Raw genomic sequence first — 16505 nt, forward strand, 5'->3', positions numbered from 1 at the left:
TGCTTTACCACAGCCCCTCAGAGTATTTGCTTATGACTATGCAAGAGAAGAGTCTGGACATGAGGTCGGGGAAGCACTGCTCCTCACAAAGCTGAGGTAAGTTGATACAATGATACTTAATTCCTAGTTTTAGCTCTGTCATTATTACCTGCAAAAATCTTTTCCACCTTGAGTTAAAGTCTTTATAAACACTAGAAAAAGATTATTTTGTTCCATAAACTGTATCTCCATCTGTTATTGCCCACTGGGAATACCTCTGTGTATTGCTAGATTATGTTGCCAGAAAATAAAATCTTTTAAGCCTTTTTTACCTAGCTTAATTTTCTCCCCAGTTATTGTCTTATAAATCAGGATTTATTATTAGGCATCTCATCTACAGAAATGATAAAAATATGAGCTAGTCTTTAAAAAGGATGGTCTGTGACAAAAGGATTTCTTACAGACCCTCAAGAAGTCAGACTGCAACAGATATTTCAGTTAGAGGCTTTTACTTGTCCCTTCCCCTCCTTGACCACTGCAGAGATGTATGTTACAACATACCTACAGCCACCTCAGTCACACCTGAACTGTTCCCAACAGCAAATTTCCCGTCTTTTTCAGACAAGTTTACCACTCCCATTACCATTCAGATGTTTTCCGCTCTTCTGTGACTCATTCTGTTTTCTTCTTTATATCTTCACTATCCTTGTTGTTTCATACCAGCATTAGCTATGTTTTTTCCTTTATGCTTTGAATGCCAGCACACATGCATAAATAACTCCTTAATGCATGTCTATATATATTCACAAGCATATATACAAACTCATCATAGAAAGACAGACTTGGCATGCAGAGGCCATCAGGAGTGCCAGAGTCTCCATCTTTAAATGCAAATATCTCTACCTGGGCTACACAGTTAACATGTAATAATTTAATATGCAAATTGAATTTACAGGTTAAATCCCAGTTTTTTCTGCAGGAATCTGAAACATGCATAAACCCAATAAGAAAAGAAAAAAAGAAAAAGAAAAAAAAAAAAAAAAAGAAAAAAAAAAGCAATAGAGACAGGAAAAAATAGTGCTCTGATTTCTTTATTACAATCTATTTTCTGTGGATATTAGAATCTTGAAGCAGCCTACTAATATCAGTAAGTATACTGGTGTGACCCATCTTTCTCTGCAATAGATGTTGTGTGAGTTAATAGATACAGATCATATCAGTTGTTCACATTATTCAGCTCAGACTCCTCATAAACAAATTATATACTGATTAATTCATTGTCCATGATTAATGAAATGGTCATGTTAATTAACACTTAGTTCTGTCCTGAATTATTGTGTTGGGTTTTATTAGGTTGTTTTTCTTTCTTTTTAGGGTTTCTAACCATGCAAATCCTAATCTAACTTCAGGTGCTTTTCCAAAAGTTAAAAGTGAAATCAAATAAAAAACAAATCCAGCAGCTGCTCAACTGAACTGTAATGAGCATATTAAAAATTAAGTTAAGCAATACTCCATTCCTTACATAAATATTAGTCATCTTTATTTCACTTCCTCACTCAAAATCCCACTAAGTATGAAGGGCTTGCAGTAAATGGTGACACAAAATCCCATTAGATAAAAACATGGGAAAAAAAATCAAACTTTTAAAGCCTAATTGACAAAAAAGGCAATGTGAAAACATGCTTATCTTTTCAAGTGACAACAAGACAAGAAAGCTATGTGGTACAACAGTAATGAAGACCATCCTTTTTATTTAATAAATCTGCTAACAAATCAAACTGGTTTCTGCCTTCCCCAGATCCTTGCAGAGGCCACACTTTCCTGATTGATCAGTCAATGATCATGGGCTCTTGCCTCTGCCAGACCCCTTTGTCTGTGTTCACCAACCCCTCTGAACTCATCTATGCCACCACGTCACAGCACTGTCATCATTCCCCTCTCCTGGTGCCCTAGACAACATGCAAAGTCCAACCTTGTACTGTTGCACATTATTTTCATTAAGATACACTAATTATTTTTCTTCAAACCTTTTGAAATATCTCCCTCAGTTGAGCTGTTTCATTATTGTGACTGTAACACTTTGGCCTTTATACTCAGAGCTTGTCATTCTTCAAAATGGGGAAAAGACATTATGTTCTCTGTTTGATTTTATTGATGGTACATGTTGTTCCTCCCTTTTCACATCTGTCTTCACTGTCCTATCCTAGATGTCTATTGCAATGTGATCTGAGATCGATATACCATTTATCTCAATTAATCACTGTATGTATATCAACCATATTAAAATGCTGACTTTAAAGATGAGTAGTCTGTTAATACTAACTGTATGCTAATCCCACTGAGGTGTCTGATACATTATTGCTTTTGGAGAAACTGCTTATTATTCTAAGAGATTTAACATTAAGCATAAGGTGACATTATCAGTAGCCAAAAAACGTATTCAGCCAAAGGTAGTTTGTTACAGACATACCAAGGAACAGCAATAGCAAAAATAAAGGAGTTAGTGAAATCAGGTTTTGTTGGGTTAATTTCCTTACAAGTCATTTCAACCAGTAGTACTAGCACAGTTTTTACCAACAATGTTTTTGGTAGCTGCATCATGTCTACTTGAAATAGACAGCCAAGGATGTGCTACAATCAAAATGAGAAAACTGTATAAGCTTTCGTGCAATTTAATCTTTAAATCCTCATGTATGATATCATAAAGATGATACTTAACAAATATTGTTCTGTAATGGTTCTTGTGGAGATTAGGAAAGTTGTAAGATTAGAAAATTTATGAAAAACAAATTATCTTTAGAAGTTCTAATTTCTGGTGATGTTGGGAAAGAATTATCTGACAGAACTAGATATGCGTAGTTTTTTGTCAGTATGGATCTAAATAATATACCCAAATGGAGATAAGGATTTATCTTCATTATACAAAGCTAATCTTCCCAGCACATTTTACTTTGCAAAAGTTTCATGCTATAATACAGGCAACTAACAGTTATTTCAGACATTGTTTTAATACATTTGTTCACTGGATTCTCTACCCTTGACCTTGTGCATGTAATTTGCAGGTGCAATTCTAACCACTCAGAACTCAGTACGTGATAGTTCCAGTAACATATTTTCTATTAAATAATCAGCAGGCAAAGTACAAAAATAGTTTAGTCAGCAGGCTTTAATTTTTCTGGCTGGCTTCCAGGCTAGAGTCATATTCCCTCCTGTTTAGCCTCGAAATAACTACATTTGGTACAGAGAATGGCCACAAGAATTATGAAAATAAATACAGAAGAATATATGTGCAAGAATATTTAACAGTAATGCTTTACATAGGATATAAAGGCTATAATAAAAGCTTATGAAATTGCATGCAATGTGGTAGAAGAGAGGACAGAATGGATGTTTACCATGTCTCAAGTCATAACCTTAGAACCACATAAAACAATATGTTGAAGGAAATGCTCAGAAAGCAGCTCCAATTAAAAAAAAAAAAAAAAAAAAAAAAAAAAAAAAAAAAAAAAAAAAAGATGTTTTTCAATGCACCTTGCTATCATGTAATTGAACTCATCCCTGACAGGGATGTGGGTTGTCCATGCTCATCCACATTTCAAATAGCAACTTCATAGAAGAAAAATCTTTGAGGGGCTATTAAAAATAAATACGCAGGATTTTTGTTGTTTTTTTTTTTTTTTTCAGTAAGGTTTCTAGATTTCTTGGTGTTGAACAAACATCCTGGGGGATGTAAATCTGGATTGCATAAACATCTTTTGGGTTAATCCATATAGTTGTTGACAATGAGAAACACCTCTGCTGTCCCAAAGACAATCAGAGTTTGTGTACATACATGAGGAGAAAACAAGCTTGCATGTATGATTATGCTTGGTATACTTCTTGAAACAGTCAAGGCATCACTGTCTCAGAGCCTGTGACTTCAAATGGAGAGTCTCATAAACCAGAGATGAGCAATGGGCTTTCTGTGACTTGCTAAATAGAGCCTACGGGAAAAGACTCCTAGGTTTGGGTTAGTTTAGACCAGAAAAGAGAAGATAGAGAGAAGGGAAACAGAGATCTTCTAGGATCTAAAAATGTTACCAGAGAAAGGTGGATGAACTCTATCTCCCCGTGCCTAGGTAAAACATGATGAAATTGGCTTTTCATTTCTGCACCATAATTGTATGCCACATGCCAGGAAAAGCTGCCCACCAGAAGTATCATGGAACACAGGAATGGGCTCCACCAGTTAAATGAAATGCATTTCCCAACAGATTCATAAACTGGTCTAGACAAATTTCTAAGTACGATATATAAATCCAAGAGAATGGATAGGTGGTGTTTTTCCTTGAGATCTCATTTTTGTTCTAAACACATATTTTTAGGAATTCCTTGCTGTTCTGGCTTTCAGTGTTAGTATCTGAGTTTGGTGGAGATCTAAGACTCTACAACTCATAATGTTTTCCATTGGCATTTTATATTTAATCAAATAAAGGCTTTATAATTTATTCTGTTTTACTGATGTTTCAACACATTCTTATCTCCTTAACAGAGGAAGCAGTTGTGTGTTTATCCTGTTCTTGTCCTCCATACTCAGAAGAGAAAGAATAGTAGCCTGGATGGAAGATCGTTCTTCTCTATTACAAGGGTTTTATTATCACACAGTATCACAGTATCACAGTATCGTGCGAGTTGGAAGGGACCTTAGAGATCATGGAGTCCAACTCCCGGGATTTGAGCCCTCTGTAGCAGAGCAGCATTTCTGCCACTTACGCCACAGTGGGGATTCGAACTTCGGGCCTCTGGTGTTGCAAGCAGCAACTTATACCACTGCGCCACCGGAGTCATATGGTCTGCATTGCTAGTTAATGGAAGGAGAACACCACCATTACAGCAATCCAGAATATTCTACCTATTTTACATATTTAACTTGATCCTTACATCATAAACTGCTTTTAAGGTGTCCATTTCCACTAGCAACAGAGATCTTAGAGGACAAGCTTTGATTAGAAACTTTTGTGTTACAAATATTACGTGAGCGAAAATTGTGTACCTACCATTAACCTCTCCTTTTTCACCAACTAGTGTAATGGTCAATATTGAATTCTGTAGAAAGGACCACTGCGTAACTAATGTAGAACTTAATCTGTATTTGACTGAATCACTCTTTAGTGTAAGTGCTGATTTCAGGAGATTAATTCCCATTTCTCACTTTTGGGAGAATTTCTGTAACTGTGCTGGAAATAGGTAAGCATTTGCTGCTCTTCCAGTGTCCACTAAACTACATCCCTCAGTACAACTGACTTGCGGAATCACATCTAAGTGTTTCTTGAACACCTCCAGGGACTGACTCTACCACCTCCCTGAGCAGCCTATTCCATCACCTGACCACTGTTTTGGAGAAGAATTTTTTTTTTTTTTTTTTTTTTTTTTTTTTTTTTTAATGTCCATCTGAATCTCCCCTAGCACAAGTTGAGGCCATTCCTTCTAGTCTTACTGGTAGTTACATGGGAGAAGAGGCTGACCCCCAGCTCACCACGACTCCCCTTCAGTTAGGTGTAGAGACTGATAAAGACTTCCTCCTCTTCTCCAGACTAAACAATGCCAGGTTCCCTCAGCTGCTCCTCATAACATTTGTGCTCTCACAGCTTTGTTGCCCTCCTCTGAACACACTCTGGAGCCTTAGTGTCTTTTTTGCAATGAGGGGCCCAGAACTGAATACAGTAATCAAGGTGCAGTCTCATCATGCTGGCTACAGAGGGATGATCACTTCTCTATTCCTGCTGGCAACACTGTTTCTGATAACAAGCCAGGATAACATTGACCTTTTTGGCCACATGGGCACACTGCTGGCTCATGTTCAGCTGCGCATTGACCAACACTCCCAGGTTCATTTCTTCTACGCAGTCTTCCAGTCACTCTGCCCCAAGCCTGTAGCATTCCTGGGGTTGTTGTGTCCAAGTGCAGGACCTGGCACATGGTCTTGTTGAACTTCATCCAACTGGCTTCCGCCCAGCTATCCAGTCTGTCCAGATCCTCCTGTAGGAATATACATAACATAGCATTACAACCACGAACACAGGAAAAAGAATCTTTCTTCAAATATAGAAACATTGTTTGCAAAATAAAAGACATGGCTACACACTACTATGTATCAGGATGATGGACAGGAGGCATAGGAATGAACTATTTGCGTAAGAAATAGAAATTGACTGAGTCTGAAATTGAGGTTTCTCAAAATTAGACTGATTTTTTAGTACAGACTTATAAAGTATAATTGCAAAATCAGCAGGACTGAGAAGATTTAAAACGTCAAATGAATCTAGGTATATGGAAAAAAAAAAAATTATCTTCTTCTAGAGCCATTTATTGGAAGGTGAACTAGATGGAATAAGAGTGTTCAATGCTAATCTTCACCCACAAAACAATTGAGGTACCTTCTTGCATAGAGTAACTGTGCACTGTGTTGACTACCTAAGACACATGTTATCAGTATTCTATTTAAGATTACCTTTCACTACTTTATGACACTTTTTTAAAACATCTTCAAGTAATATTAATAAAATATGCAGAAAGTGCTGCCCGTAAAAGGGAGAAAGAACAAAACAAAAGGGAAGAGATATTTAAGGGGGCTATCTATTAAAGAGATTTAAACATGTCTGTAGAAATAATTACAAAAGAGATATACTTACTGTGGATGAATTTTTGGAAATGATACTTTCACGTATTTCTGTTCATAAAGGACCTACCAGGGGAAAGAAACTTTATATGCAGACAAAACTGTATTTTCAGAGAGTATCTTTGATAGCTGTGAGGTATTTGCATCAGCAGTGCCAAGGACTACATCTGAACCTGTTTCCCAGGGAGACAGGATGTTTTCCAAGAAGAATATCACCACACCTTGAAATAGCAATAGGCTCCCCTCGCAGAGTAAGAGAGAACAGCCAAGAACAGCTTGACCTTTATGGGGGCTGTTAGGTGGTAGGGCTTTATTTATTTACTTGCTTGTTTGCTCTTAGTTGTGTAACTCAGAGCATGGCCCCTCATTTGCAGGAGTTGGTACAGCACCCAGATCACGGATATGTAACATCTGTTTGCTTTAAGACTTCAGTTGTAAACTCCAGCAAACACTTCTCTTCTGATAACAAAAGTGTTTGGATTTGCAGCTCTTCTTTAAGGGAACCAAACCTCCCTGGCTAGAAGCAGGCAGAGAAAGTACCAGGTGCTGGTTTGTGTTATTTCTGAGGTTTCTCCTTCTGTGGGGTACTCATAATGTTAGGGACCCCACAAAAGCAGGTAGTACTTGTGGCAAGATGAATGGAGTAGCGTGAAATGTGGTGCATCTTTACCCACTCTTGGCAAAATTCATCTCTGAAACTCCAAGGAGTTCTAAGTGAATTCATTGTGTTCTCTCTTGTGCCTATATTTCAAACACAGGGACAAGAATGTTCTGAAATGTAACAACAATATACAGAAAACTGTATCCCCTGTAAAATGTTTAAATATAAAATGAGCAAGATGAAGGCTATGAATTACACCAGCGCCTTCAGCCTCATTCCTCCTTAGCAAGTGCTAAGATATAGGGCTGAGAACAAAATAAAAAATAAAAAATAAAAAATAAAAAAAAATAAAATAAAAATAAAAATAAAAATAAAATAATGAGAGGGTGCAGGAATTTTCCCCAAAAAATAAATAAATGTGGATTTAAAAGGAAACAGACTCTGGAGCAAACAGTGAATGGAGTACAAAATGTGCTCAGTTCTTCCCTGAAAGAAATTTTTCTGACCTGGTTTAGAAAATCCCAGGGCAGAAGGTTCAGCAACTTCTGCAGGAAGCCTGTCTCAAGGTTATGCTTCCTTAACAGATAAAAATATTTTCCTAGTCTGTAACTCACTTCACATTTGAAACTGCAACCCAGAGGCAGTAAGTGAAGTTAGATTCATTGACACAGTCAGAGCTCTTCCATGGACAGGTTTAGAGATGTGAGACATCTGAAATGGGAGAATTACTCAGAGTGAGAGCAAAGTGAACTGTCTTCTTCTTGTCCTGTTTCTTGTATGTACCCCCAAACTCTATATTTCCTTCTTGAAATGAGTGAGAATCCTTTAAAGAAAATGAAAGTTACTACACAGGGTCATGCCATAGCTCCCCAGCATCAGTAGAACATGTGCTAGGAAGACTGTAAAACCAAGACAAGTACATACTGACATTTTCCCCAAGGTATTATTTCATTTTCTGCAGACCTGTATTTTAGTAAACAGGGATTTGAACTTGTGTATTTTTTAGTCATTAATGCATTTTTCTTCCATTACTTTATCTAACAGCTTTCAGATGCTGTACAGTCCTGGCCTGCACAAAATCATTGTGACAATAATTTCATGATTTCACTGCCCAGTGAGTGAATAATTATCTCCATTTTTGTTCTGACTGTGCTACCTGCTTCATTTTTCTCTCCTCTTTCCTACAGAAAAGCAACAGCTACAAGAGGTTGGAGGAAGAACTGTCAGGCTTGAAATGAGGTGGGTCTTGTCTGATTCCCTATCCTGAGCTATCCAATATAGAAGAAGGCATTTCTGAGTTTAAGCCTCTCACTCATAACAAAATATGCATTGGCCACAAGTTATTTCTATTTCTATAATTTTGAGATGCATGACTAGGCAGTTTGCATTCTTCATCCAAAACATTAAAACAACAGCAGTATCTTCCTCCTTGATGGCTGTTTTAAGTCAAATGTGGAAAGGCAATACTGCATCTGAAGTCCTCAAGACTTTGCACTGAGACTTTTAAGTCTATTAATTATGGCATTGCTACAGTCTGTGCCCATAGTTTAAAGGAGCTGCCTTTGAAGCTGGACTTACAAACCTGAAAAGAGAAACATAGCACTATTTGTCAAGCTGCTGTGATTGGACACAACTTTGACTGATTTCATTTACTTTGACTCAGAGGGGATCTCATGAAATGCTGTTTGTACATGGCAACGTGCTTCATTGCCTACGAGGTCAACAAGATGTGCCTAAGGACAAAGTAATGTTTTTTTCCTACCCAACTCTTAGGGCCTGGTGGAAAACTGCTAGTACATCTGAATTCAACACTGACTCTATCACTGAAGAAGTTCAGCCAGATACCCAAATATTTTGCTCTTGCCTATGGCAGCAGCTAAATGGTAGCAAATATCCTTTTGGTTTTTTTGTTTTGTTTTGTTTTGTTTTCCTCAAAAGATGAAGCCAATGTGTTTAGCAAAAACAATGATAATTGTATGTTCTTTATTTGTAGAATAAACTGAGAGTTTTGCATTCTTTTTTGGCTAGAAATTCATTGGAAGCTTGAATTTGTGAATAATTTAAAAATCAAAATCGCATCTCCTTTACTGTAAATCTTTCCCTTGTTATACTTTATGACCCCACTCAGAATTAAGCTTGTTATGTGCAAGAAATAAAATAAAACATAATAAAATCATGTAATACTCAAAAGCTTTAATGTAACATAGTTATATATCGCTCATAATTCCCTTGTAATATTCTATACACATAAAAAATTCACAGGACTAATTTTATGGTTTTGAATTCTTAGTGAAATACATAACTGTTCTGGGATTTATTGCTATCTATCATTAAACGGTGCTCTCATGCTAAATAACTCCTTTCTGAAGCAGTACAGACAGAGGCTGTTCCACTGTTTTTGCTCTGTTACAAGCAAGAGCTTAACCTTACTTTGTGGTGACATTTTTCCACTTTCAGGCTTTTCAAAATTAAAGCTATACCATAAAATAAGTTTAGGTGTATCAGTATTCTTGTGTGACATAAGAAAAACAAAACAGAACAAAACAAACAAACAAAAACAAAAACAAAAAAATCTTTTTCTTGACTATTGAAGTGTTTGTAAAAATGCACCACATAAATTCCAAATTTGAAGGGAATTAAGCACTTATTTTTTGGGAATCCAGCTCTGAGTCAGTGCTTTGTGAAAGTCATTGCTGAATACTTTCTGCAAACTGAGGTTGTTCTCAGGTTGTGCACTCAGATCATTTGCTCCTCATCACCTCTGAGAGCTCGTTTAAATCACAAGAAGCTAAGGAAACAGCATACACCTAGTACATATTATCAGAGAGATAAATACAGGATTTTCACGATTTCCAGACATATCTGAGACTAGCACGAAAGTGGCCTTTTGCTACTGCAGACAACATGAGCACAAATTCATCAGTAGAAGAATTTTGTTCATTAGTTGACTCTTCCTTAAATCAGTAAGTATGGATACATACATTACAAAACATGTATAACAACTAGACTAAATTCACATTTACTTTCACATTTAAATTCACATCTAGATTACTGAAGTTCCACTTTCCTGTAAGGAAAATTCCACTGCTTTAAAAGTGGCATTCAATATCAGTGTTTGCTGTTGAGTTACCAGTAGAATACAGAATCAGTACTTCAAAATATCATCAAGGATATTTCTGAAAGACTTTTCTGAAAATGTCTTTCAATTTTTTCAATAAAAAATGTCTTTCTTCCCACTGCCATTGACACCAACCAATCTAACAGGAAATAATTTGGGCCATAGCAGACAGAAAACAATTCAGAACAGTCCTGGCTGAATATAGAGAGCAGGAAAAGCTGAAAATATATCTGATGTCTAAATGTTGTCTGGAGAATTTTTATTCTGATGGAATGTATATCCATGGGATGCACATTTTCATTACAAATGAGAGATGTTAGATTGCTGGGCTTGCAGTATCAATGGATTATTATTCCTATTGATGCCCTGGTCATTTAATAAAATGAGCATTTGGTGATCATTAAACCTAGCACTCCTGAGAATCTTCTTGACAATTCAGTTATTAAAAAAATGCAAATATTGGGCCTCTTAACACCATGTTTTGAGAAACTAGAGAAACTTAGTTCTGGGAAACTGCAAAATCCAGCGGCATCCCTCACTTTAACTGCAGAAAACACGACAGACTAGAGCATTCTCAAAGGGAATATTTTAAATAACCACTGTGCAGAGGAGGAGGTGGAAGTACACACTCTGTAAAACTTTCTAATTGCAAATATGGAGAATATTTCATGTACCCACAATGGGCACTCCCATTCGCTGAAATTGTCACCCACATACAATATATTTTGACTGCAAAACCTGGCAGACCATCTATTTCAGGGAAGCATGAAGGTGTTTTACAGGAGAAGCACAGGAATAAGAGTTGTCCTCTTACAAAGTTACATTAGGATAACCATTGTTTCTTGTTTAAGGTTTCTCTGGTGCAGGAGAAAGCTGTAAGTGTTGCTGTAAATGTATATTACTGCTAATGATAATTTGCAAGGGAAGAGAATAATGAAAATGATTTAAAGCAGCATACTTTTCTACACCTTCCTCAAAAAACAAGAGGAACGAAAGAGGGAAGAAAGCATCACAGGTCTTGTTCTCTCTTTCCCTCAAACCTCGGGATCCTGGCTTTTCTGGAGGCACAGCTGGCCTCAGAGTGGATTAGGGGGAAAATGCCAAAGAACTCATTCTCATACAGAGTGATATGTCCGTGCACAATAACACCAGTGCTTTTGAATGCGTGTTGTAATTCTGTTTTCTCCACATGGTATTTATGGAGCCTCTAGCATAATAAGTGCAAATTTCATGTAAGGAATAGACTACAACAGGTGAGGAGGCTGGTTATCTGCACCGATATGTTCTGCATTCTTCCTAAGTACTGTGATTCCCTGGGCACACATAAATCAGGGGTGTTCCTCTCCCTGTTGGGCCCAGAGTGACAAGGGGAGGATTTGTATATACTCCAGTGCTCCCAGAGCATGTGCGCCTGTGTGTATGTTCAGGGTGGTTTCCTCTGCTGTCCCTTGAGACAGAACCATTCTGCCAGCAGCGTGTTATGACATCTGTTTTTACAAACTCAATAATGTTCAGCATGCTGAGAAGCCGGGGCAGTTTTGATGGATGAACCCACTACAACAGCATGATAACATTCTGCGAGCATGCACAGGGGATTAAGCAAGACACCAGCCCACTTTGGCGAGGTCAGGCTGTGCTCAGAATCTGAAAGGATGTAATATTAATGTCTATCTAATTGGTGAATTTGTCAATGCAGTGTTGCCATTAAACTGCCAGCCATCTGGACCCCGAGGTTTATGTGATCACAGCTGATTGTCAAAACAATGGCATTTCACTGACCTTAAGAAATTTAATTAAAATGTTGTATTGCTTTCCATGCAGTATAGGTGCACAAACTGTTAGCAAAGAATGAGGTGACTGTAAGGGCTGCTTCTTCCATTTTCCAAATCTACAGTGTAAAATCATTTTTGCATAGAGATATATTCCTCATATATTTAAAATAACATGTGCAACTGCACTAACTCTTTAAACAGATCATGTTTCCTTGCAATGTGTTGCTATGATTTGGCAACAACAGCAACAATCAGAGGAGACTTTTCCAGAAAACATTACTTTGCAATTCCATTCATTTCTTCCTGACTTAATAGCTTAATTTAGCACGTTCATTGTTCAATTTACAGATCAGAAGCTATCGTACATTCCTTTGTTTTGAAAGTAACCGTTTCCAAAAGTAAAAGTTATTCTGAATACTAATGCTACTAGAAATACTAATGTTGATTTGATTCACCCCCAGTAAACTGGCAACTAGTTAACTAATGACTAGTTGGGCTAGTCAGGGTGGCGCAATCTCAGAAGAACCCCTCTGCCCTCAAAATGCAGCGGGAGTAGGGTGAGGAGGTAGCACTTTCTATCCCATTATTTTGTCCTGTTTCTGGCTTCTAGCACAACCTTTTCAGCAATGCCTAGATGGAGGAAAAGTTAAAAGAGAAAAAGTTGCTGAAGATCTGTCATAACTTCCATCACTGAGCCCAGAGTAGCCCCACTATTCAGTATAGAATCTTTAGTAATGAAAGAAAGAAGCAATAGATGATACAGCAAAGGTCTACTCATCTTCTGGGTGCAACAGGAGGGGTCTATCAGTAAGACATCCTTGAAGATCTGAAACTAGTGATTTTATCTTGCCACCTCTGAGGATGTGTGTCTTAGGCATGCCAAGCTCCATGCAGGTCAGAGACTTTCAATCTGCCGTTATTTAAACCAGTGTTTTAGAGGCCAGAGTATGTGCTGGGAGAAAAACAGATCTCATTTCCAGTTGTATGCCCCTAGGGACATAGAAATGTGGGACATAAAGGATTTCTTGGAACACTGAGGTTCTTTCTCCATATTACACAGTCCTTTTCATAAATGTGTCAAATGCCATCTTAAAACAAGTTAGTGTTTCTGCTAGCCAGATTGAGAGGTTGTTCCAGGACTTCATTGTTCTCATGGCTATGAACTCTTTTTTTAATTTCCATCTTAAATTTATTCATGGCCAGCTCATACCCATTTGTACTTGTGCCAACATTGCCTTTTAGCTTAAACAGCTCTTCCCTAGTGTTTGCCCTTCCCATGAATTTACAGAAAGCAATCACATTCTCACTCGGTTTTTGTTTTGCTGGAATGAAATCCAGTTTTTCTATCTCTAATAAAATGCACTCGCTGTTCCCCCAAATGTAATTATCCCTTGTCTGCTCCTCTTGCACCACAAATTCCCCATTCTTGAATGGAGATGACCAAAGACTTGAGTCGTATTCCAGATTATGCCTGTCAGATCCCCTAAAGAATGATGATGACACTGCCCTTCTTTGCAAGACAACTTCCTCACAAGCTGTATTAGCACATTCTCCATTTTGTGTAAAGCGCATTAATGGATATAAGAGCTGCTCCCAAATCTCTGTTATGTCCTATCTCCGTGCTATTTGTTGGCACTTCCCTTCTTACACAACACGTCTTCACTAACAGTTTTTCACACAACATCAGCTGTTTTTCTGAAGTTCAGGTAAATAAGATGTATTATGTGCCATATGTCTAGAAGGTAACTTTTTTACTAAAAGAATGAGTTTGGTTTAATTTAGAATTACAATACATTTTTCTTAATCTTTTGATGCCATTTTTTCCTTCATTTCTCCTCACTCTCTTCTAAAGTTCTTTATTTCAAAGTGTGTTTGAAAGCCCTATATGATGTTGAAAGTCAGAGTGGCAGACTCAGTGTCTCAGATCTTGTTCAATTTGGTGGGTTTTTTCTGAATAAAAATTAAAATATATTGCATTATTTGGAATTCATTTCCTTCACGTTGCTCTCCAGTCTTTCAGAAGGCTTGTGAGATATCCTTTTTGGACTTACAGAATGCAATGAGTTTATATCAACAGGAAATGTTTATCTTATATAAGAAAAAATATGTTCCATTACTTCATCATTTTCTATTGTGCCAAGATGAGGTTAAAAATAGGTGTAAGCAAGAAGTTTCTAAATTAAGACTAACAGCTCTTCAGAATATGTATGTAATACAAGGTGGTGTAAAATGTGTCATAAATGTAACCTGCATTAACGTGTTTTTGTCACTGCAGTGTGTAAGAAGAGAGCTGCTTTCAAATTCTCAGTGGGCACAGACTGCATAATGCACTTATTATTCTCTCACTGGTGAATAAAGCACAAACTTCAGCATCTGGTGACCATGTTTGTTTCACCAAGGGGTCATCTTTTAGAAAGAAAAGTCTGAAAAAGGAGTCTCACATCCTGCATTTACTGCCATATTAGCAAAATACATCTACATGAATCTACTGCAGGTACCAGAAAATATTTTCCTTCAAACTATTCAAACAAAATTTCTGCCTGAACAGCCATTAGCCATATCATTCTTGCTTGTTGTTATTAGATATTCTGCTAATCGCAGAGGACCGGTGCTGTTTCAGACCAGTAGATCAGTCCCACGTATTTGTAATGTGTCACTGATAGAGCGTGACAAAGTAATTTGAAATCAGACACTGATTAAAATGCCTGATCACATACTGAGGATATTGTTAGTTAGAACAAAGTTTTCTCTGCCACAAATCCTTCCACAAAATTGACTACCTTGAAGGTTGTAGTACTTTTTTTTTATCCCAACCCACAAAAATGAACTGCAGACACATTTCTCATCTGTGAATTAATTAGCCCATGGAAACCAGTCTATGACTGCTGGAACATGCTATTTAACAACCTTTGGGGAATTGGATCCTTTTTCAAATTCACATCAGCTCCTTTATTAATGTGGAGTCTGGGGGGCAGGAGGGGGGCTTGATAAAGGTCAGAGCAGCTCATTAGAAACCTAAATGGAAAGTGGTAACACAGTTGATTCTTAAGGGATCATAGCTTCCGAAAGTAGAAACAAATATAAATTTACATCTACATGGTAGAAATCTACATGGTAGTGAAAAAGAGGGCAGTTGCTCAGGGTTATGAGTTTATGTAAACCTCAAGAGAGTATTTATCAAAACAATTTGGAAGAGAACTTTCAGTAATACCTGACTGCTTCATACTGCAAGTGAGATTTGCCCCAAAGACTGATTTAATGAACCAAAATAAAGTTTTCATTTCCCTCTCACCCCCACAAGAAAGAGGGTTCAGACTGGGTGCCTGAGTCAGAAAGAATAGATGGGAAGATGTCTTTTCTATTCTCTCAGTGTCAGAAACAGGAAGCTGTTCACTCCAAAACTTAAGTGCAAAGCAAGAATATGTTTGTAGTCTGCTGGGAGAGGGCTAAGACATGTAAACACTGAAAACATTGAATTTGTTAAACTCTGAGCTGTTGCAGCCCTATGGGAAAGGCAAGTGACAGCTGCCAATATCTTTAGTATTCAAAGAAATGGATATTTGTTTGTACTAAGTCAGTAGCCCATGAGGACCCAAGGCTAAGTTGTGCTGTTTGATTTTTGTCTTTTGATCAAGTTATGACTATCAGGTCTCTAATAAGGGCTTGAGATGCACAGTGGAGCCTGGACCCCTGGCTTTGGAGTTTGGAGGCTGCTCAGGAAAACTTAGTGTCTTTTTTGACTCTAAACCTAATCTTCTTTTGCTAAATACTATTTTGTTGCTTACATTAGTTTATCTGTTGTGAAGAACGCTTTTCAAGCCAAGACCCTTGAGGGAGCACCTTGACTGCTAGGGAGTAGTCACCTCCACGTTGTCTTCAGAGGTCATCTTGTACCAAAAGAGCAAATGCTCTCAGTAAGGATGTGAACATATATTAAAGTGTTCCAGACATAGAAGATGAATGCAGAAAACTAAGGGATTTCCAAATTCATAGTAGGCCAAACACCTACTTGTGTATAGATCATACTTGGAGGACTGACATGGGTGACTGCAGTAGAATCACTCCCCAAGGAAGATACACTCACATGCATGTGAGCTGTGAGGAGTCCATTTTGCAGTGCTGATTCTGGCTCTATATGCTAACCCTTCAATGTCTTCAGTGTCTACCCCCTCTAATTTATATCACTATTTGACAGCTTGTTGACAGCTCATTAAGGAAAAAAAACCCATATGTGACCAAAGTACTCAATGCAAGAAGAGATATGCACTCTAATTATGAAATATATTGAAATCTGAACCAGATGTGGAACTGCAGGTCTGAAACCAGCTCAATTAACATGTTTATTAACATATACTAATGTGTATTTAAATTATTAAT

Source organism: Excalfactoria chinensis, chromosome 2 (assembly GCF_039878825.1).
Source record: "Excalfactoria chinensis isolate bCotChi1 chromosome 2, bCotChi1.hap2, whole genome shotgun sequence".
Classification (NCBI taxonomy): domain Eukaryota; kingdom Metazoa; phylum Chordata; class Aves; order Galliformes; family Phasianidae; genus Excalfactoria; species Excalfactoria chinensis.